This window comes from Pagrus pagrus, assembly GCF_965226575.1.
Source record: "Pagrus pagrus genome assembly, chromosome: 11".
Classification (NCBI taxonomy): Eukaryota; Metazoa; Chordata; class Actinopteri; order Spariformes; family Sparidae; genus Pagrus; species Pagrus pagrus.
Genome location: NC_140195.1, coordinates 21,971,521 through 21,992,863, shown reverse-complemented (window position 1 = coordinate 21,992,863; position 21,343 = coordinate 21,971,521). Strand labels below are relative to the sequence as shown.

The window sequence follows — 21,343 nt, the reverse complement described above, 5'->3', positions numbered from 1 at the left end:
CAGTAGTATAAAGAGTGAGAGAGGCCTTCGTCAGGGGGTGGATGAGTAGGTCATACAGTGGACCTTCTCTCTGGAGACAGGAGTCCGTGTCACGTTTATGAGAGAGTCAATAGTGATTGGTTACGTATGAGTGATTTAAGTTAACATACATTTTTTAAGTAACTTACGCTACGAGACTGAAGCGAGTTATTTTAACCCAATGTTAATAATAGGGGGTAGGTAGAGCTTTGTAATTTGAAGCATAAAGCCACTGATCAAGCTCCCGAATTTGACGAGTTGGGAGTGAGAGCATGTTGAATTATCCTGTTCAGAGGTGGGAAGCCAGTGAGGGATCATATCTGTATTTGAACGCTACCATTTCTACTGGTTGGTCTTTCCACATAGTGTACTACTGTTCACATGGTCCTCTGACCACGGCTCTCTGTGGACCTACTGTGGGCATGTTCAAATGGAAAGAGATCCAGGGGCAGAACACGCTGGTGAGACTTTATGTCCCGTCTGACATTAGAACGACTTGTGATCCCGCAGGAGGAGCTGGAGGTAGAGTCTGGGGACTACTTTGCTTCGCCATCTACTGCAATGACTCCAACCCCGATAAGTGGTTTATAATTGATTAAGGATAGATAGATGAAAGATACAAATGGATTTGCTCGAAATTGTACCATCATGCACTTAGGGTACTGCTCCACTGAGAGCACAGAAGGGAACATTTCCAATGTTGTTTGCAAAATGGATTAGTAACCCTTTAGTGACCCCATCTTCATTTTATTTTTTCAGCACAACTGAGTCGAAGTAACAACAGCATGATGAACTGAAATACTGTTGGACAGAACAAAAGCAGATTCAGCTACATTGAGGATGTAAATGATCCCACCTGAGGCATTTGTCACAACAGTTTTCTCCCATACCTTCTGTCACAAGCGGGGATGAACTACAAAGACACTGAAGTTAGATAAAAATTCAAACCTGTTTTTATTGGCAGGAATGAAAAGTTGCCATTCTGAAATATAGAGTCTTTAATGTGACCACTGGAGCTATGGAGAGAATTGGCTGGTGTCTTATGTGTGGGTGAGGGGGCTTCAAACAGCAAAGTCTTTCATGCCTCAGACCCCATATGCTTATGTACCGCTAACTGCATCCCTCATTAGCCGCAGTCGTGAGTGTGTATGTAGGTGTGTGTCTTTTGATGACCACCTCGACTGTGAATTCTGATGCTGATTAAAGACGGAAGTCTGTTCCTGCATACACGTATATACACTTGATTGTGCACATATATCGACTGCATGCATTTTAATGCATGTGCTTGTGATGAGGGGCAACACATTTGATTGATTACTTACATGTCGAATGTGACTGCTGACAGGAGCAGGGACGGAGGACGAGGAGAAAGAGTGGAAAGGAGAATTGGAGGTAGAGGAGAATGAGGGAGGTGGAATACAGGCTGAGGGGAATGAAGGATGGAGGAAAAGTTTTTAAAAGCATGCAGGGACGGAAAAACAACCTATCCGCATATAGTACCTAAATAACTGAATAGGTCAACTGTCTGCGTTGCCCAAAACAACATATATCATTGTACCCAATACAACATGGCAACATGGCCGTTGCACAGTAACAGCACGCACCAGACCTTCTTTGTACGCTCACAATATGGTTACTTAGTTACGTTTAGGCAAGAATACTAACTTCTGTTACAAAGATACCCATGTAACTAACATTGTGTTATGTATGTGACAGTACTTTACTATGCTAGTGAGTTAAAAGAAACTCCCTGTTGACTTCTCGTTTCACCGCGGACATGAAGGCTGCTCTCTTGAATGAAAGTCCTTTGCTTGTCTCCCTATATGGATTTCGGCTTCCTATTTCCTCCTCTACCGCTCTAATAACTTACTGACTAACAACAAATGTAAACATGAATTGTATGAATTTCCAACCTAGGCTATATGGTTGTTTTCCTAAGGAGGACAGGCTCCTGATGAATGTGCTACAGCAGTTTGTCCCTTATTATTTCATCATTATATAAGAATATACTGTTAGGCAACAATTAGAGCTACAGATGCACCAAGTCACTTTACTCCCCGTTTAGACCTTTTTCTTCTCTGTCTCTATTTCTTTTCTTCCCTTCTTTTCTCTCAAGAGAAACACTCCATTCATTATCATTCCATCTGCAGCCTTGTTTTCCCTCATAATTAAAGATGGTTGGAAAGATTTACAAGAATTGTTGTGGTGACTGCCAAAAGGTGGAAGGTTGAGGTAATGAGAGAGGTACAACTGGCTCATAAAATCTGCATTTGTACTTATTTACTGATAAGGTCGGAGTCAGAGGTCGGTAGCTGATGATGGTATCTACCTGAGGGCAACAGAAACACACCCATGTCCTTCATTTGTACCTCTATCTCACCTTTTCTCTTCAATTTTTACTTTTTTTTATACTTTGTGCAAGCACTGTGCATCTGACATCCAGATGCAGCTCAAAAACCAGAAATCATGAAAGCAAAAATAATTATGTATTGCAACTTCAAAAATACAAGATGTCAAGGAACAAAAATGTTTTTAATTCCTGTAAAGCATCTGGATTTGTTGTTATGAGGTATTTATTGTGTGTGTTTGAGTCTTTGTGTACGACTCCGTCTGTCTTTTGACAGTAATGGTGATAGATGAAAGCCAGAGACATTATGAGTGACCAGCATTCTGCAGGCAGTTTAGTCTGTGTGCTGGAGATATAGGTGGAGGAGAGAAAAGAGCAGGCTGTGACACGCTGAACATCAGTTGGTGTCACTTACATACCTCGACACACCTTCACTCTACACACACTACTTGATGTATACTTGTACTTAAAGCTGGCAGTGCTTATACTTTCAGCAAACTCTTAGGAATCCCTGTAAGTATAAAAAAAAATGTGCATTTAAACCTCATGCCGAACAGGTGAGGTCAGTATATGTGCTCTTTGTCGATGCTTTTCTGAAGAAAAAAATCTTTTAGGGGAAAAAAAAAGTTTAGAAAGTTTCTCCGGCCTAAAAAAAAGACTTCAACGGTTTAATTGTTTATTCCATCGTATAGATCGCTGATTTTCTCAAAACTTATTTTAAAAGTACTATAATTATGAGTTAAAAAATTGGTGGCGAACAACAGCTGAACCACTGTCAGTGTCAGTCAGATGATTCCTGGATCATGGCATTGCAATTCGTCACGGCTAAAAATGGCCACAAAATACCAGTGGGACATTTGAATAAGGAAACTTATTCAGAGGAAGACGCAGAACCAGTCAAAGAAATAGACTCTTCTTTTCTCCTCCATCCACTCCTCTGACTCCCAGTGAACCTGCTGCCATTATTAGCTTTGATGAAAAAGAGTCTGCAGTGATTTCAGCTGCGCCATCTTCTGTCATGTCTGCTGATCAATCTTCTGCTATTGCTGCTGTCCAGGACGGTTTGGACATCATCCAGATTGACCTGCAGGGAGAGACACACTGTCTGCTGCGGCGTCATCGCCACCACCTCCTCTGTCCCCTGCCTCTGAGCCTCTAGTCACTACATCAGTCCTGGATGGTGATGATTGGAGTGAAAAGACCACCAGAGCTGTCTCCTACATTCACTTCTCTGAGTCTCAGTTCTGAATCTGCTCCAACAAAAAGAGGAGTATTCCTCTATACTCAGCCTTGAAGCAGAGTCTCCTGTGGCTACTCTACCTCCTGACTCCTCCTGCTGAATCTTCAGTCACCACATCAGTCCTGGATGTTGAAGCATGCAGACCACCAGAGAACCAGCCTGCTGAGGCTCCTACTCCACCACCTCCAGTGACCCCTGCTAGTGCACCTCCTGCCATCACTACTGTCCAGGATAGTTTGACCACCTGCCAGACTGAACCGGCAGAGCGGCCTGCATCTACACCAAAACCCCAGTCATTAATGCAGTTCTGAAAGGTGAGGATGTGAGCAAGAAGTACAGGACACAAAACAGAGCAGCAGAAGTATGTAGGTGGGGCGGGATGTGAAAACAGCTGTATAGCTTTTAGAAAACCTTTGAGGTGATGGATGAAAACATTTTATTTTGTCGAATCTTGGGTGCACCGAGCGTGTCTCATAACCACGTTATGTCAGGGCTACAAGGATTCACATTCAGTTAGTGATCTGATTTGATCCAAACGGAAGCTTAAACTGCAACATAAACTTTGATTCAAACCAATTTTACACTTGATTCAGTTTAATCCACTTCAAAAGTTTGATTTGCTTTGAGTCGTAAACCTTCATTCAAGACTTAATCCTTGTGAGTTTGAATTTCATTTGGCAAAATCAGTGAGCTGTGACACCATCGAGCCTGCCAATATCCTTGAAAAAACACTTAACTGCGTCCAAAGACTGTGAGATCAATCTGATATGACACGAGACAGAAGAAGATAAGCGAAAAGGAAAGCAAGAGGGGAGAGTCGAAACCCTGTATTCAGTTTCTGGCCTCTCGTCCTCCTCTCTGCTCTTCCTCTCATCCTGACATGAAATAGTCATTAGGTGTAGTGGTAATTCGGCCCAGCCGTCTTTCCACATTAGCTAATGTGCATCAGAGACGTCAGGAGTGTGTACGTGTGTGTGTGCAGTGTGCTCATGTATACAGTATCTGGAACCATGTGCATGCGGATCTGCGTGCGTCAGCATTCGGAAGTGTGTGGTTCTGTCAGGGCTGCAGCTTTGTGTGTGTGTGTGTGTGTGTTTCTACGTCAGACGGTTCGCATGACAAGGTTTGCTGTTCTCCGGTCGACAGGTACTAAATAATAAAAGCAGTGAGAACAAGTAGGAGGAGAGGAAAAGACAAGGCAGAAGTACATGAAGGAGAGACGAGGAGAGGCAAGAATAGAAGACAGTGATGAGAAGAAGAGGAGGAGGAGGATACACAGGAAAGAAAAGTAAAGTTTGTTCAACTCTGAAACTCTAAACACCTCTTTCTCCTCTGAATGTCCTTCCTTTGTTGAGGTTATCTCCCCTTCACTCATAAAAAAAAAACAAATCTTGATTCCTTCTCTCAGCTGCTGTTGGCGAGCGGTGCCAAACAGCAGCAGCAGAGCTTTTCTCATTACGGTGGGGAGCGGAGGTTTGGAGACGGGGAGGGAAGAGCAGCGCTGTAGGGCATGACTGATGGTTTGTTGGTATTGTGTGTCTTGTGTATGAATAAGGTAATTTCCCTCTTTGAAACAGGAACTCCAGCGACAAGGCGCGAGAGATAGGGGAGGAGAAAATGGAAAAGAGGCAGACACAAAGGAGAGAGAGACATCACAAGGTGACATCTGATGTCAGGTTTCTGTGACTGTCGCCTCGGTGTCTGGATTGTGTGTGTGTGTGTGTGTGTGTCTGTGTGTGTATGTGCACATAACAGACCTACATCTTCTAATATGTGCCCTACAGTCAGTGTGTGCTTTCACTTACTTTAGGCTCAAACTGTAACAAAAACAGTCAAACTTTGACCGAAAACAGTGAAAGCTATTATTAAATTAAGCTGAGTGTATAATGACGGCGTGTCAACAGAAATTGTCATCTATCTGCCAGTGTTGCGTTTCATTGATTCACCCAGATCTGAGACAGCTGTACTCAGGGGCCCCTCAGTAACTCTATACATAGCACCCCCCCCCCACCCCCCCATACACACACACACACACACACACACACACACACACACACACACACACTCAGAGGCACACCTGGACACAGTGAATCCTACCCCAAGGGCAGCTTTGAGTAGGACAGCTGTGCACAGAGAGGAAGGACAAGATAAACTACAGGAAGAGACAGATGTTATAGAGGAACTAAGCAGCTACCACACCCCAGCACTACTGTGTGACGGCTGATCAGAACCAGCTGACTGATGGAGTACGAAAAGGCTGTTGATTAAAGTTGATTAAAGATGCTGACTTTGTTTAAAATCAATGAATCCTTGTTGCACTACTGACTGCCTCTTAACGTTTTATGTTTGTGCCACTGGGTCGGCCTTTCTGAGGAATCTGCTGTGCTGATTTATGGCATGAGAATATTTTACACAGCAGCATTTGCCAGCAAATGCCGGGAGAGAAGACAAAGACTGCTGGCCAATGTAAAAATATGATTGGCTACTGTTTGATACAGAAGGACAGACATTCAACACATTGTTTTAATCTTTAAGACACACAATAGTTTTTGTGAGCACAGTTGTTATTGCTTACAAGAAGACTGGATAACTTTACAAAGGTCATATTGATTTGATGAACAATTTTATGTAGATAAATTATTTTTTAAAACTCGTACATCTACAGAGCTTGTAAAAAGGCACAGAATGAAAGTATCTCTTTTCCTTGAAAACACTGTCATGATGGTGAATCAATAATTTTGAAATGTTTGTCGGGTCCAAAAACCTTGTTTTGTTTATCTCTATGTAAGAATTCTGACAGTTGGTTCCAGCTTCTAACAAGGTTTGTCAGCTAACACCATTAGTATCTCGCGGTATCTGTGTTTCATCAGGCGTCTTGGTAGTTGCCAGTTTGTGGAAAAAAAACCCTTTCGAAAGGGTGAGTTCCACAGTTAGCGTTGGCAATGTTGGCTTGTAGCGATATTAGCTAGTGCACAAACTGGCAACCACCTGAGGGGGCAGATGATTCAACGTGGAGATGGAATGCCACATTTAGCGGCTGAATGTTGTCAATAACACCTACAAGTTGATACAAGATGAATGAAATCTGAAAAACGGTCTGCAGAAAGAATACATGATTAGGAAATTTGAAAAAAATCACATAATTATGTCCGATAATGAAAATACATGGATCACAAAAGTTTAAAACAGTGACTAAACAATACCAAAAAATACAGGGAAAAAAACCTTCCAAAAGATTAACAGTCCGGTAAATTAGATTATGTGCTAAAAACTCAGGACACGGCACGATGTTTGGCCTTATTGAACAAAACAACTCTGTTTTGCATTTTGTAATAATGAAAAAGCAGCAGTGAGCAGGAAGCCAAAAAAGAAGGGAAAAAAACACATTTCTGTCATCTTTCTTGTGACTTTTTCCTGCTGTGTTAGGAGAGCTACATAAATCATTTTGTCTGGGTTTGGATGTGGCCACGGAAAAAAAAAAAAAATGTCATGAAGTCATTTTTGTTAAGAGTGTGCAGAGCCGAAAGTGCAGGTTGGCCAGGAAAAGCAGCGGGAGATGGCGTCCTATGGAGGTTGGCAATGGAGCATTGTGCAGACAGAATGCCTGGTATGTGTATGTATATACTACAGTGTGTGTGTGTGTGTGTGTGTGTGTGTGTCCTGGGACGGGTGAGTAGGCTCAACATCGAGGTGGAGTTTGGACAATTAAAAGAATTCCTGACTGAATTCTTTCTCCCGTGAAAATCTCCCATACACACCACTGTCAGTGCACGCTCGCTCTCTTATTCACACGTTCACACTCTTCTCTTTTCTTGGCCAATTAAACTGTCAGTCTGTCTCATGATCCGGCACTCTGTCTCACACTTTCTCTATTTAGCCTGTTTTACCGTAGAGTAAGCATTTGTCCTACCTCTACTCACTTTGACAGTGAGACGGGCAGAGAGAGGGGAGATGGGTGACACCCAATATCCTCTAATCCGTTCCCTTGTGAGTGTGTGTGTGTGAATCCTCTCCCACTATGACAGTGCCACACACAGTGAAGCTTATTACCTTCTTGCTGCTCCCCTCTCTCGGTGTGTTTTGCATTCCTCAGTGACTGTTTGTCCGTATGCATCTTCCTTTAGGGCATGTGTGTGTGTGTGTGTGTGTGTGTGTGTGTGTGTGTGTGTGAGTGTGCAAGAACTAGCAGGGGGTTTCAGATCCCCTCACAGTCAATGTCTAAGGTGACTTTATCTTTAAGTGCACGCTCATCTACACCCCTCATATTCCCAGACTGCTGACAGCAAACACCCTGTATTGTTGCTGAATTTCAGAAATGTTGCATTTTCCAACGCACGACGCTGACTGATCATCTCTGAGGCACGGAGGGTTCCGTGTTTTTGTCTACTTCACAAAATGTCTCACTACAAGACTTCAGTCATGTTGACACTTATGGAAATGAATTGAGCTGAGGATAAGGGGATTTGTTACCAATCCCATCTGTCATCTTCCTAAGTGGTCTCAAATCCCGGATTATATGCTAGTTCTGCTGAGAGGATGATGAGCTACAGTTGGGCTGAAGCCTTTCACAGGTGCAGCTTTCACTTTTTACTGTTTATACTTACCACAACTGGAATCCATCAGCCTAAAAAGATTAGTTTGGAGAAACCTCAACAGCCATTTTAGTTTGGTGTAGATTAGTCTGAAACAGCTGCCCATGGAGAAACTGCAGGGCATGTGCAGGATAAAAGCACACTGCTAACAAACACCAGGTTTTCACTCTCACACTAAATTCTGACAGTAAACTACTGTAATTATGCTATTGCAATGCACGGTGGTGCTGCTAAGAATTAGATTTTATGCGTCATCCTGAAGTGATTGTAAATGGTAAAAGGTACATTACAAAGAAATAAAGCAGCTGAGTACAGCACCATATAGTAATTTAGCAATAGCATATAGTGATTTTACAAGGAGGCACACATGGTACCATACTAAAATGCTAACAACAGGCTAAAAGGCCCTAAAGTGGACCAACAAGGTATACATGTTAACAGGCTAGCATGTTAACAACAGGCTAACAGGCTAACAGGCTGAAAGGCTAACAACATGCTAACAGGCTAACATGCGAACAACAGGCTAACAAGCCCACAAGTGGTCAAACAAGACATAGATGCTAACATGCTAACAGGCTGACAATTATTCTTTAAATGTATACATTTACAATAACTGTAGATGTTTATTACAATGTGATTTTTTATATAAAAGTACTGTATTTTCACAGAAAAATTGTGTCTAGCTGACTGTAATATACAATATATCACTGTGATTCTCATCTATATCACTGTAAAAAAATTACAGTATACTACTGTGAATCACCCGGGGATTAATAAAGTATTCTGATTCTGATTTACTGCACTTATTAGCCTGTATTTTACTGTAAAATGACAGTAATAAATCTTACAGTGCAGACAGACCATTTCACATTGCTAGCGTTGTTAACTGCACCATCTAGTGAATACACAACACGTAGAGTCATCTGGTTAACACTCAAAACATGTAATTTTGCCAGAAGCTGAATGTTGCACTTTTGTCAGTAGCAGCGTTCCTTTCCTGCCTGGAAAATGAATTCAGTTCAAGCTGAGACCGTTGTGTAATTGCTCATAATTCATCACTCTCCTGGGTCACATCTCACCGGGTTTAACTTCTCCAGAGACGACAATACCTCAGATATGTTGTCACTTAAGGAAATGAAGTGAGCCAAAGCTGCCTTAGATTTGAAACCAATCCCATCTGTCATCTTCTTAAGTGTCCGCAAATCCAAATCTGTTGATCCTTGCTCAAGCAATTACATTTCTATGCCTTAGTGAACCAGGGACCATGATTTAGTCACTGATGTTTTTACAGTTGTAACTTTCTGAAGGTCCAATTTGTAAAGAAGGTCAACTTTTGAGTCTCATTCCCAACTCGTAAAATACTGATGCTTTAGGATGGCAGCTTACCCAACCTACAAAACCCAAAGCATCAGTGTCGAACCTCTGATGGATGCTTGATTAATACTGCTGCACCTGTTTGGCTCCATTCCCAAATGAGTGAAAACTCATAAAAAACCACTGAAAGGTGCGCAGACACTGAAACATTGACCCAGAGCCAAGAATACAAAGACTTCTTCTTACTTACTTCATGGTGAAATAATTATAATTGCTGATTATTTGAAGAGGACACACCATCTCTAGATATTTATGTTGTGAGAAGCTTCATTCATTTATCTTAAACGTTCTCACATCGACCGACAATATCAATGGAATTTCAGGTATTGTTTTCACCCTATAATACCAACCATTTTCATTGTTACATGTTGCTCATATAATCATTTTGTACTGTTCATGCACAGACTTTACATTTTAATTCACTTGTGCTGAAGATGGACCACAGAAATATGAAGCAGAAATATCAAAAGAATTCCTAACAGGGGCGTGTTCAGCATGAGAGGGATCACACACATTTCACAATGTGTTTCTACATTGTGGCACTTGTGGCTACAGTTGACCTTCAGTTTGCCTACAAAGGCTTGCTCTCATTGTTCGCATTCCTCATGGGGACCAAAGGGACAGTTGGGCTATGTTAGCCTGTAGCTGTCCCATTTGGTTTCAATAAGGAATCTTGATAATGTTGACTGTAAACGTGAGGACAGATGGAAACATTTTTATGTTTCCCTCTCAGAAGTTGGCTGCTGGTGTGAGGAGTTAAACTGCTGACCTTAAAGAACTTCTCTAACCTTTTGACCCGTTCCTTTCCCTTCCTTCTTCTCTCTCTCTCTCTCTGCTATACATTATTAAGACAGCTCTCTAATTTACTTCACCGTGCTCCTCAGAAAGCAAGTTAAAATTCTTCTCCCTCACTGTTTGATATGACTAACCTCTAATCTAGCAACATGACGGTATCATATCTTTTCGTCCATGCTATCTTGCTTTATGACCGAAGGTCAGCAGTATATTTCCTCATCCTTCCATCGGGCACATGAGCCACAGTGAGACCGAACTGGCAGCTTGAAGTGGTTAATTGGCTAATTAACTGCATGAAGCCCCAATCAAAGAGACAATTAGCGTGGGACACATGCAGTTTGACATGGCCAATTAGTGGCAGTGTTCAGGCTGAACTCGTTAACTATGAACTCGTTAAGTGTGTTAATTAATTAGGCAGGGTGAATGTGGGGAGCAGTGTGGATGGTGAGACACTCCCACTGCTCTGACTGACGGCCTGCCTGAGACCCAGACACTGAAGCCTCTGTGTTCTTGTATTTATAGAGTAAAGACTGCAAAATGTAGGGTGAAGGTGACATATTATACAGGATATTTTTTCTTTGAGTCTTACTTTTCAAGAGCTACTGATGCTGACGTATTCACTCCAACAATGTGTTAGTGTTCAAGAAACTGTACACAAAGTAGGACATTTAATGTGATCTCCATCTTTCGTAATCTGCACTGAGAAGAAGCTGAGTTATGTCATATTTACACCCAACTTTAACAATTTACCACTGTGGGTTGAAGTTTGGCCTGCCGTCATTAAAGATACGGTTATGTGAAAAAAAAGTGGGGGGCACATGAGGGGGTGAGGTGGTTGGCAAGTCAAAAAGGTGGTTCCCACAAGACTATGCATTTAGGATTGAGATTTGGCTTCTACAATATTTTGTCAAAAAGAAACAAATGATGAAATTGGAAATGAAAATAAAAACATAATCAAGGTAGTATCAATGTTTCCTAACGTGCATCTAATGGCCCCGAGACAGACAGGTTTCAGGTTTGTGGACTACTGTGTGTGTGTGTGTGTGTGTGTGTGTGTGTGTGTGTGTGTACATTTGAGTTCAGTTCATTAGTTTAAAGATGAGGTGGTCACCCTGGTAGTCCGGCCATACCAGGTCATGTTGGGGTTTCTCCTCTCTGTGCTTGGTACTGAGTGTTTGGGATAAAAACACTCAGTACCAAGCACACTGGTGGGAACATAAAACTGGTCAGATTAAAGGCACACATGCACAAGAAATATGTGTGTGTGTAAATTTGTGTGCATTTTTGAGAAACCCTCATGCTGACATTAAAGTATTTTTAAATGAGTAAACTCTGGGGTAATGGCAATATTTGATATAGTCCCTCAGACTCCTGTGTGGACAACACTGCTTCTTTATCAGCTTGTTTCTTGTGCCCTCTATAGATTCTCACTTGCAAGCAGAGAGAATAAACTTTTGTACCAAAAGGTGCAGCATGAGACCAGTTAAAAGCTGTCATGGGCTGGCTATAGATTTGCTGTTATACCGTTTATACCAGTTGGTGAAGGAAAGTAGGAATCCAGACATTTACAATATACAGTAAAATGTCACAGATCGTTACTGTAACTGATGTAATTATGTGACGTTCCAAGCGGGACTCTGGTATTTGGCAGCCTGAGAGCAGCAGGATGGCAGTGGAGTGAGGAGTGTCGTCAGGAGGAAAGAAAAAGAGGAGATGAAATGATTTATGAGCAGGCAGTATTATTCTTTCCTCAGTTGTTCCTCTGGCTCCTGCCGCTCTTTTTCTCCACTTCTTCCTCTGCTGGTTTTATTATCCATCCCTTTTCTCTCTGGCTCCACATCTTTGTCGTCTGCCCTCTCTGTCTATAGTGCATGTGTTGTTTGACTAACCTAATTAACTGTGTCTGGCCTACAGCTCAGATTCTTGCTGAAACACTCTCCAGTGAGTATTCATAGCGGTTCCATTATATCACCCAGCGGCCACTACAAAACAGGCATGCCGTAACGAAATTATAGAGAAAAGCAATGACTAGTATTTATGACCACAGGGAGGAAATAATTATAGCATAGAGTATATTGTCCTCATCCAAGGCAGCATGGCCTTCAACTTAAAGATGTGACAATCTTGGGATATGATTGATTGCACCAATTCACAATAATTATGGTGCACTTACTGTAGAAACTGCAAGATCTAGAGATGATTGACCTTATTCTCGTGGCAGCCATTATTTTTGCCACAACCCTAGTGCTACTTTTTATGAGCACACCGTTGACACATAAATTAATTATGTGTCGCTGGTGCTTCCCAAACCTCCCGCACTTAAGCAAGAAGTCATGTATCCAAACTAAATGTTAATTGAAAAGGATTGAAATGTTTTTGACAAGCCTATTCCATACTTCTTCATTGACATCTGGCTGAATAGATTAGGCTAACACCAAGAGCAGTAAAGTTAGCTAGCTACCGTAGCTAGTGGCTGGAATACAGGACATCAATGTTGTAGAAAAGAAAGTAAGATAATTACAGGAAGGTCTTCAACTCTCTGATCGATGGCTTTAGCACCATTAAGGTTAGAAAAAAACAGGCAAATACTGCATCAAGACAGCTGCCTACTTTCATCTTTATGTAAACCTAGACACTAGCATCAGTGTTGATGACTGTATTACAGTAGACGAAGCCTCAGGGGCCTAAGAAAGTGACGTGGAAGAGTAAGTGACTCAGTTTTGCTTTCTTTCCAATGGCCAAATTGGGACAGCTCCACTGGTTGCAAAAAGAAATCTGATTATATATGAGTTTATGAGAAAATGACCTTACTTCTTACTTAATTTATTACTTCAGTAAACACTCTTTGAATGAGTTCATGGTCTCAATCAAAAGTTTCAAGTCTTCATTAGTACAGCAGGATGTCCATTTTGTGAATTATGGTCCCATTTAGAGAAACAAGGAAATATTCTTTAGGGCGTGGCTACCTTGTCCTCATGTTCGCAGTGAGGTCCAATCAGGATTTCCTCCCCACCAAGATGGGGATGGGCAAAATGAAACTTGAGGCTTTAAAACAGTGGTCCACAAACCAGTGGCTGATGTCACGATGGCTACATACACTTCTTTTATACAGTCTGTGATTACGCTGTCAGATAATACACCACGGTCCTAATTTTCAGTGACAAAGTTGGTCCAGAAAAGCATAATTTCTTAATTCTGAATTGATCTTCGGATCATTGCCACATCCGTCCATGACTATAGTACTTCTGTCACAGGATAGTGGGTTAGATAGCTCAATAGATGTGGAAAAGTCATTGTTAAAGCATATGAATCACTTGACAAAGAATTAGAGAGATAACTTTAAAGACTAAAGAGTCAAAGCTCTCTTGTCTTTTCTTTAGGCTGTGTGGACCTTGCATGTGAGTTTAGACTTCACATATAAAGCACTAACAGCTCAGCATATCTTCCATTCTCCATATGACTTATTGTCTTAATATGATCTGATTTACTTGCTGCCTTTTAAACACATGGCTGTCTAAGTAAAACCAGCATGGAAGTCACAAAATCAGAGACCTATTTGAGCTGAATTACTGTGAAATCTTTCCATCTCAGGTTGATATCCGAGACAGATCTCTGTTGCAGGTGCGGCGTGTTTATCCAGATTTGGACAGAGCGCAGAAACAACCAGGGTGTCAGTGTGAGCAGATCTTGCGTTGTCTGATGTGTTTCCCATCTGAGGGATCAACTGGATGTGCTGGAAGGAGGCTGCAGCCGGGGAAATCCGTGGCAATGAGAAAGACAAAAATAATGAACCGCAATGGGTATGGGCTGCCTTCACAGTTAGTTTAATTTAGACTTATTCTATTTCATTTCTTTTTATTATCTTTTTTAGTGGAAAATAAATGAGAAGGAGGAGATAGAGGTCATGAAGGATGGAAAGTTGATTAGTCAGGGCAGAGGAGAAACATGGAGGAAGGAAGATGATGAGGAAAGGAAAAAATGAGAAAGACATGGAGAAAGGGAGTGGGGTAACTCATGAAGAATAGGTGGAAAAGGGAGATGAAATTGATGAGCAGGTTTGGAGGAAAACAACAGAAAGGAAGAAGAGGAGAAGGGAGGCAATCCCCTTCAGAGCTCCTCCGATGGCATCATCCCTCTTGTGGTTGTGGATTGCTGCCAATCTCTGCATATGCCTCTGTGTGTGTGTGTGTGTGTGTGTGTGTGTGTGTGTGTGTGTGTGTGTGTGTGTGTGTGAGGATGGCTTCTGTGACCAGTGCACAACTTATTCACAACTTTGCTCCTTCATTTTTTCCTCTAACCGAGCGCTGACCACATACAGTATTTGCGATGCTGAAAGGCACCACCTACTTCACAATCCTTCCTCCAACACATGGCAGGAGATCCAGTTTGCCGCTGCGAGGCTCAGCTGACTGAAGTGCTGTCGGGTTCACTGTGGTGAAATTGACAAATGTCTCCCATCGTGCATCTGTCTTGCATTAGGAATCAACCCATTGTGAGTTGTCTTTGCTGCAGATATACTGATGAGATGCAGGAAAAAATGGGTAAAACCATTGACATGCTAACATACTTTTTCACTGTTTTATAGAGTGCTCCACCAGCCAAACCACTTGTTTCTGCTGGCCAACCAAATGTAAACGTTTAAACGTCTATAAAAGTGGATTTAAAGAAACAAATCACAGAACAACTTGGTGACGAAAAAGGAAAAACGAAGACCTGAGCCCTGAGCCAGCAAAACAAGCACGCGTGCACCACAGCTTTGCATTACATGACCAGTTTGCGGTCAAAGGAAGGAAGGAAGGAAGGACATCTACAGTGTCGGCTCATTATTCAAAATTTTCAATTTTTCTTTCAACTCCTCTGGCCAAGCCTCGGTAAACCACAGGCAATGTTCTTTCAGTGTCCTCAAACACTCTGAATCCAACTCTTAGCTGGGGTTATGCGAGGTTGCATGTAACACACACAAGAGGACACATACAGTATGCACACACACACACACACACACTCCTGGTCACTGGAAACTCTGTGTGATAATGAGGGCCACTGACCCAAACATGCACACACTCATTTGATGGTAGAATAAGATTTGTGATACAGAACTGTGCGCGAAAGCCTGAGTGGAAAATCTTTAAATGGCCTCCTCTGCACGTCTGCAAATTATTTATCAATGAAAACAGCTGAAATGGGAAATTAAAGAATCATCTTGTGGATCACATTTCATCCTCCGTGTGGTTACCTACGTCAGACGGCTTTGAGATGGTGTCCCACCAAAAATTCTTAGAAACCTGTGATAAATGTTTTCTTTGGTGCCGTTTTCTCCTAATTGCTTTAGTTCAAATCCTTCCTGAAATTCAGCTCAACAGTTTGAGGTTTTGGACAGAGCAGAAGCAAGGAGGAAAAAATTAAGGAGTTGGAGGCAGATAGAATTCAAGTCGAGAGAGAATATTTACACATGACATCACGTATTAGAAGTGATTTTAACATGATAAATGGTAAGACAGATGTGAGGACAAAGATGAGAGAAGCAAACACAGGAACACGCAGTGAGACAGCAAGAAGGACTGAGACAGTATCAGAGGGAGAATCCTGCTAATGATCAACAGATGTACAAGACGAGTCACACAGGCCTCACACACACACACACACACACACACACACACACACACACACAGGGGAAACTAACAAGTATTACTTCACTTTGCAACTCAGTTCTAAACAGTACTTCTGCATAACATCGTAAACCTGCATTGAGAGACTTACATATTGATGAAAGTTTCATTCAAGCCCTCCACACAATGCTGATTAAGAAGCTGATCATCGCCACATAAATGTCTCTGTATTTCGTTATAATAAGTGTCTACAGTCACCGGTACCGATGCGTTTTTACATCATCCAGCAAAGATAGACTTGAAGGGGGCTGAAGGGAGAAGTATCCGAGGGAGAAAGTAATCGCGTCATAGGTTGTTTGTGTAGTAACTCTGAACGCCAGAAGAGGAAGACAAAAGTCGACCACTAAAGGTTTAAGTTACTTTGAGTTTTTGTTTGTTTTTTAACTTTGTACGTCAGTGTTGTAATTATGTGGCCCAAAGTGGACATAAAAATCAGTTCAAGAGTAACTTTATACGCGGAAAAAGAAGTATACAGTCTTTTGTGGCTGAATGTAGTCTGATAAACTTCCCTACAGTGATGTCACTCAGTATCTAAGTTGCATTGTGGGTAATGTAGGAGCCAGTTTTTGAATTAGAGGAAAAATTTGCAATGAAAAAAAGTGATATCTCTGGTTCTGCTGTGTCATTTTGACTGCTTTTAAACTGTCCAACAGTGTTGTAGGAATGCAATGTGGAGTGCTTTTCAAAGTCGCCACATTACCCACAATGCAATTTAGTCAGAGAGTGACATCACCTGTGAGCGCACTGTAATCTGTAAAATTGGTGGAGTTGCCCTTTAATGAGAACCCCTCTGGGTTTCAAAGCCGTGCATGATTCCCAACATTACCTTTTGTACAGTCATTAAGATATCAAAAACAGAGATACAGATTCCTCTTCACACACACATATCTCGAAGCAAAACTAATTATGGTTCATGGTTCATCTTGTGGAGGGCAGCTTTTTGTCCTCTGATGGCAGCCGAGTCCCCACAATGTGATTAATCATGCATACACATACTATATGTACTTTTATAAGAGTTTGTGTAAAGAAAGAAATACCTCTTTGACAAAAGCTGGTGCATTACCTCAAACTAAACTTATTCTAACCTTAAATTAAAATGCTGTCCAAAACTGTCCTTTTTCTTTTCCACGTCATCGTCTCTATCTCTGTCTCTGTCTCTGTCTCTGTCTCTCATGTTATTTCAGTCAAATTGTTTGCCTCTCTTCTGGGGGAGATACAGTATGTTACCTGATTCAGCCAACATGGCAATTCCTATTTAAGTAATAACACATGTGGAGAAGGACTATACTGTTGTCTCTTTTTTTCGTTGGAGCGGGGTGTGCTGCGGTCACAGGAGGGAGGCTGCAGGCTACGTTTAATGTGTTCGGGAGTAGTCACGTTAGCCAAGCCTGGCTGCGGAGCCTTGGCGTAAATGGACTTGTGGTTTCATTTACACAGTGAGAGAGATCGTGAGCCCATTTATCTGCTGTATGAGGCATAGCAGCACTGCTGGAAGGCCTCTGGATTAATCACAGTCTGTGGTTGAAACCAGGTGTCCATCTGAGGGAGTGATGATGCATCCTTGTATTACTGCGAAAATTACGGGGAAAGCAGGAGTAAAAGGGAATTAGATTTAAAGGGAAGACCATTTAAAGGACACAAGTTTTCATTAAAACTTCTTTTAGTTTTTATTAAAGAGTGTTGACAGGAGGTTTTTCAGATTATCCAATAGAAAGGAGACACTGGTTCTGGAAGGAGATTTCACTTATGCTTGGCATTTAATACTTCCTTGATTTTGTCCTCTGACACAAGCCTGCGCAAAAGATGGCACCGAGATCAGAAAGATAGATTTAATACTTTCTGGTAAGAGTTTTGCTGCAGCTGCTGGATAAGTAAAAGCCTCTGTGCAAGTTCTGAGAGACGGTACAGATAATACAGACCAGCGACCCACAAGTTCCACATGTTTACACTGCGGAGGGCAAACCAAGGCACAAACCTTGAGTCATAAAACTGAGTAATTAATCTTTTTTAAGAGCCTAAAGCGAAAAGAGAACAGTGTGTGTGACTTGGATGATGTTTATGGAGCGCTAGCTGTCAGTGACAGCGAGCGTATCTGCGCTGTCTTCCAGGTTCAGTATGTCCCGTCCCTGTTTGGATGTCCTGTACTTGTTGATCAGTACTGGCTGCTGATCACTTCTTGTGTTTAAGCTTGTCTTCTCCCCCGTGGATTGCAGCATTTTTCATTCCAAGTTTCCAGGTCCAAGATGTTGCCTAATGATTTGGATTACTGCTCATATTATAAGACGCAGTGAGTGATGGTTTGATGTGCCATACATCATTTAATAACGACCTAAACCACTTGCTGAGAGCGGGGAAATAATCAAAACAAGATCATTCAGCGGATTGGGCAGGATTTGTCTCTGCTGTCATGTCATGTTTGTGGGAAGATATGAATTAATTAAGTTATTTTAAAGCGACAGTTCAGCCCAAAATCAAAAACACATATTTTTACTCTTACATGTCGTGCTGTTTATGTAGAAATAAAGTGTCTATCAGCTGCAATTTAAACATCTGTCTCATTTTTCCTCTGAACTTTTCCCTCCTTCATCCTTCCCTCTATACCTTCCTCCCTTCCTCCCTCATTTTAGCCTTTCATGCAGCTCAGAGTTTAAACAGCTTTGTTTTTTTCCTCTTGACACGTTGGCTCCAAGAAGAGGGGAGGAGCGGAGGGAGGGCAGGAAAGTAAGGGTGGAAGGAGAAGAAGAGCCGAGCCAAAACAGAGGGAAATGACAGTTTGTTTGGTCAGGACAGCCTATTACTTAGAGCACTCTAATCTTCCTTCTCTTGGCCGACTACCTGTGACCTCAAACAAGATGGATGGAGTGAGCCTGGAGGCAGAGGCTGTGGTGTATAAATGGTTTCATTATATTTGTATATTTGACCCAGTTTAGCACCATAAATAGAATAAACTACCAGGTTTTGCTTGAAATAGGCACGGCACAAATTTCCATAAATTTTGGTCTGAAAATAGGCGACACACGAGCGAGCAGCGGGGGAAGCAATTGTAGAATATAACACAGCGAATGTTTAAACAGAGGCATAAGATTCATCAGAAGCACCAGGACATACTTCAACATTTTTTTAGAAGCTTCAAATTTGGTGTGTGATGCTTTAATACTGCCTCCTGTCTGCCAGCTGTGACTGGACATCTTGAGTTGATGTGCTTGTTCGAACTAAAGCAGAGCAGGTTTTTCTATATTTAGCCGGGGCTGGCATCAGATGAAACTAGAAGTTGTTGCATATTTCTTCAAGTATATAAGTTCCACATTTTGCCTCGGTGTGTGTCTGCAAGTGTTTGTTCTCTGTGATTTTTGGGGCCATGTTAATAACAGCTGTTGCCTCCATGATAACGAGGTGAATTCCCACGTTTCCCCCGGCAACCCTGAAATCACACCTTGTGTCATCTACCGTCGGTGTGTGTGAAGGTGTGTGACTCTTTTTTGCCCCGCTTTGTGTCTGGAATGAATGTGGGCTCACGTTGTTCTTCAAAGGCTTTGCTGTTCAGCTGAGTGCTGTTGTTAAAAAGCCTTTGTTCTCCAATCGGGATTTGTAAAAGGTCTTTAAATTTTAGTGGCATTAAAACCCAAAATAAGTTGAGCTTTCATGCTCGGGGACCAAATTCGCATCATGACTTGCAGTGAATTTTCTGCTGTTCCTGTGAGATGCAGGAATTTGCTTTTTGTACAGTTAGTACAGTCTGCTCCTTTTCAGTGTCCAGATTTCAGTTTAGTTCAGCTCTTGAATGCAGCATTTAGGATTTTTAGAGAGCTTTGGTTTCATTTATTGTAGCGTGATCCCAACTCATCCTCATACGTAACAACTGAATAGGTCTAGTGAAACGACATATATTGTATCGCTGATCACAAAATAACATGACTGTTGTAGCGTACCGGCGACAGACATACCAGCCCTCCGTCGTTCAGTCACGTTTTGGTTGGGTTTCGTCAACTTTACCCGGTTAGGTTTAGGAAAATAACTAGGTTACTTACATATGAAACCAAACTTATGTACGTGACATAACCTCACTACATTAGTATGTTAAAATAACTCACCGTTGACTTTTGTTTTTCTATTGGACATGAATAGGATGTAGGTTTTGTTTGTGTGTTGTTTGAGAAACAATCCACTCCTACCTCCTTCCAATGACTGACACTCTTAATTCTACTTCACCTGACTTTCTCCTTTGCAGCCTCAATAATTACCAAGCCACTAGAGATTGCCACCTGCCAGAACAGATGTCAGTATGGGTTGTTTTAAACTGCGTTCAGTCTATTTATATGATTGTTTTTCTGATGAGGACGGGCTGCCAGATTAAGGGCTGATTTATGGTTGCACGTAGGCTCCATGCAGAGCCCGCGCTGTAAGCTATGTAAGTAGATGATGCCATAGTGAGCATTTATGCATGTGCGCTGGCATGTCTGCATTGTTGGCAGTGGTGAACGGATCCCTTCGGCTAGCAGCCGTGTCTCTGGGCTACGCAGAGTGGACAGGCGGAGTGTGAAGGACTCTGTTTCAGCCAGGCGGCGTTTGCAACCAGGCTGCTTGTGGAGGGGCTGCATGGACTTCAGACATCCAGCCTGTCCGCTCTCTGTAGCCCAGAGACACTTTGGCAGCAAAGAGCAGCATCCAGCCGGTAAGGGGCAACTGCAGCAGCAAAAGAAAAATAAAACCAAGGTCACAATTCCCTGTGTTACCACCACCACTAAGCCCCAGAAGAAAAGCTGGAAAATGGGATCCTACCAAGCAAACCAATCACAGTCGTCGCGAATGGAGTCACTACAACATGCAGTTATATTTCTAAGGAGGTGCGTGTCAAGCTACAGCGTAGGCCATGCATCTATCATGGCGTAGATTCGACTTAGAAGCATAAATCAAGCTTTAGTTTTGAGTTGGAACAAGCCGGTGAGGGATCATGTCTCTGCTCTATAGGTTGGTTGTCCGCATGGTTGTAGGTGGATCAGAGATGGGTAGCTCCATAGCCTTTCATGGAGGTAGCGCTTCTTTCCAGCACAGTGACAGAGGAGTTAGCAGTGACAAGATCTGCAGTCCAGAGAGAGGTGGATATTTGAATAACACAACAACAACACAGGGACATGGATCTGCCCGCAATGAAAAGAAAAATTTATAAAGATGGTGGAAAGAATGTGTGTGGCCACTGCGGTTTTCTTTATATCCCTTCTTCTTCTATCCTCTTCTCATCATCTAATCATTTTAAGTTTATGAGAGTTCCTGTTCCAGTCCTTTATCATCCTCCCTGCTCATTGCCTCCACT

The 21,343-nt window shown here is 42.1% G+C and overlaps 1 protein-coding gene across 2 annotated transcripts in view; it reads left to right on the top strand.

Moving 5' to 3' along the window:
* sema3b (sema domain, immunoglobulin domain (Ig), short basic domain, secreted, (semaphorin) 3B) overlaps positions 1-21,343 on the top strand; it is an 82,152-nt gene that overhangs the window by 12,560 nt on the left and 48,249 nt on the right. Inside the window, exon 1 of one of the 2 annotated variants that reach the window (XM_084366707.1) lies at positions 5,181-5,264. The exons of the other annotated variant lie outside the window; for it this stretch is intronic. The gene's annotated coding sequence lies outside the window, so the exon portion shown is untranslated. Of the gene's footprint in view, positions 1-5,180; positions 5,265-21,343 lie in introns of those variants that run through there. 2 annotated transcript variants of the gene reach the window in all.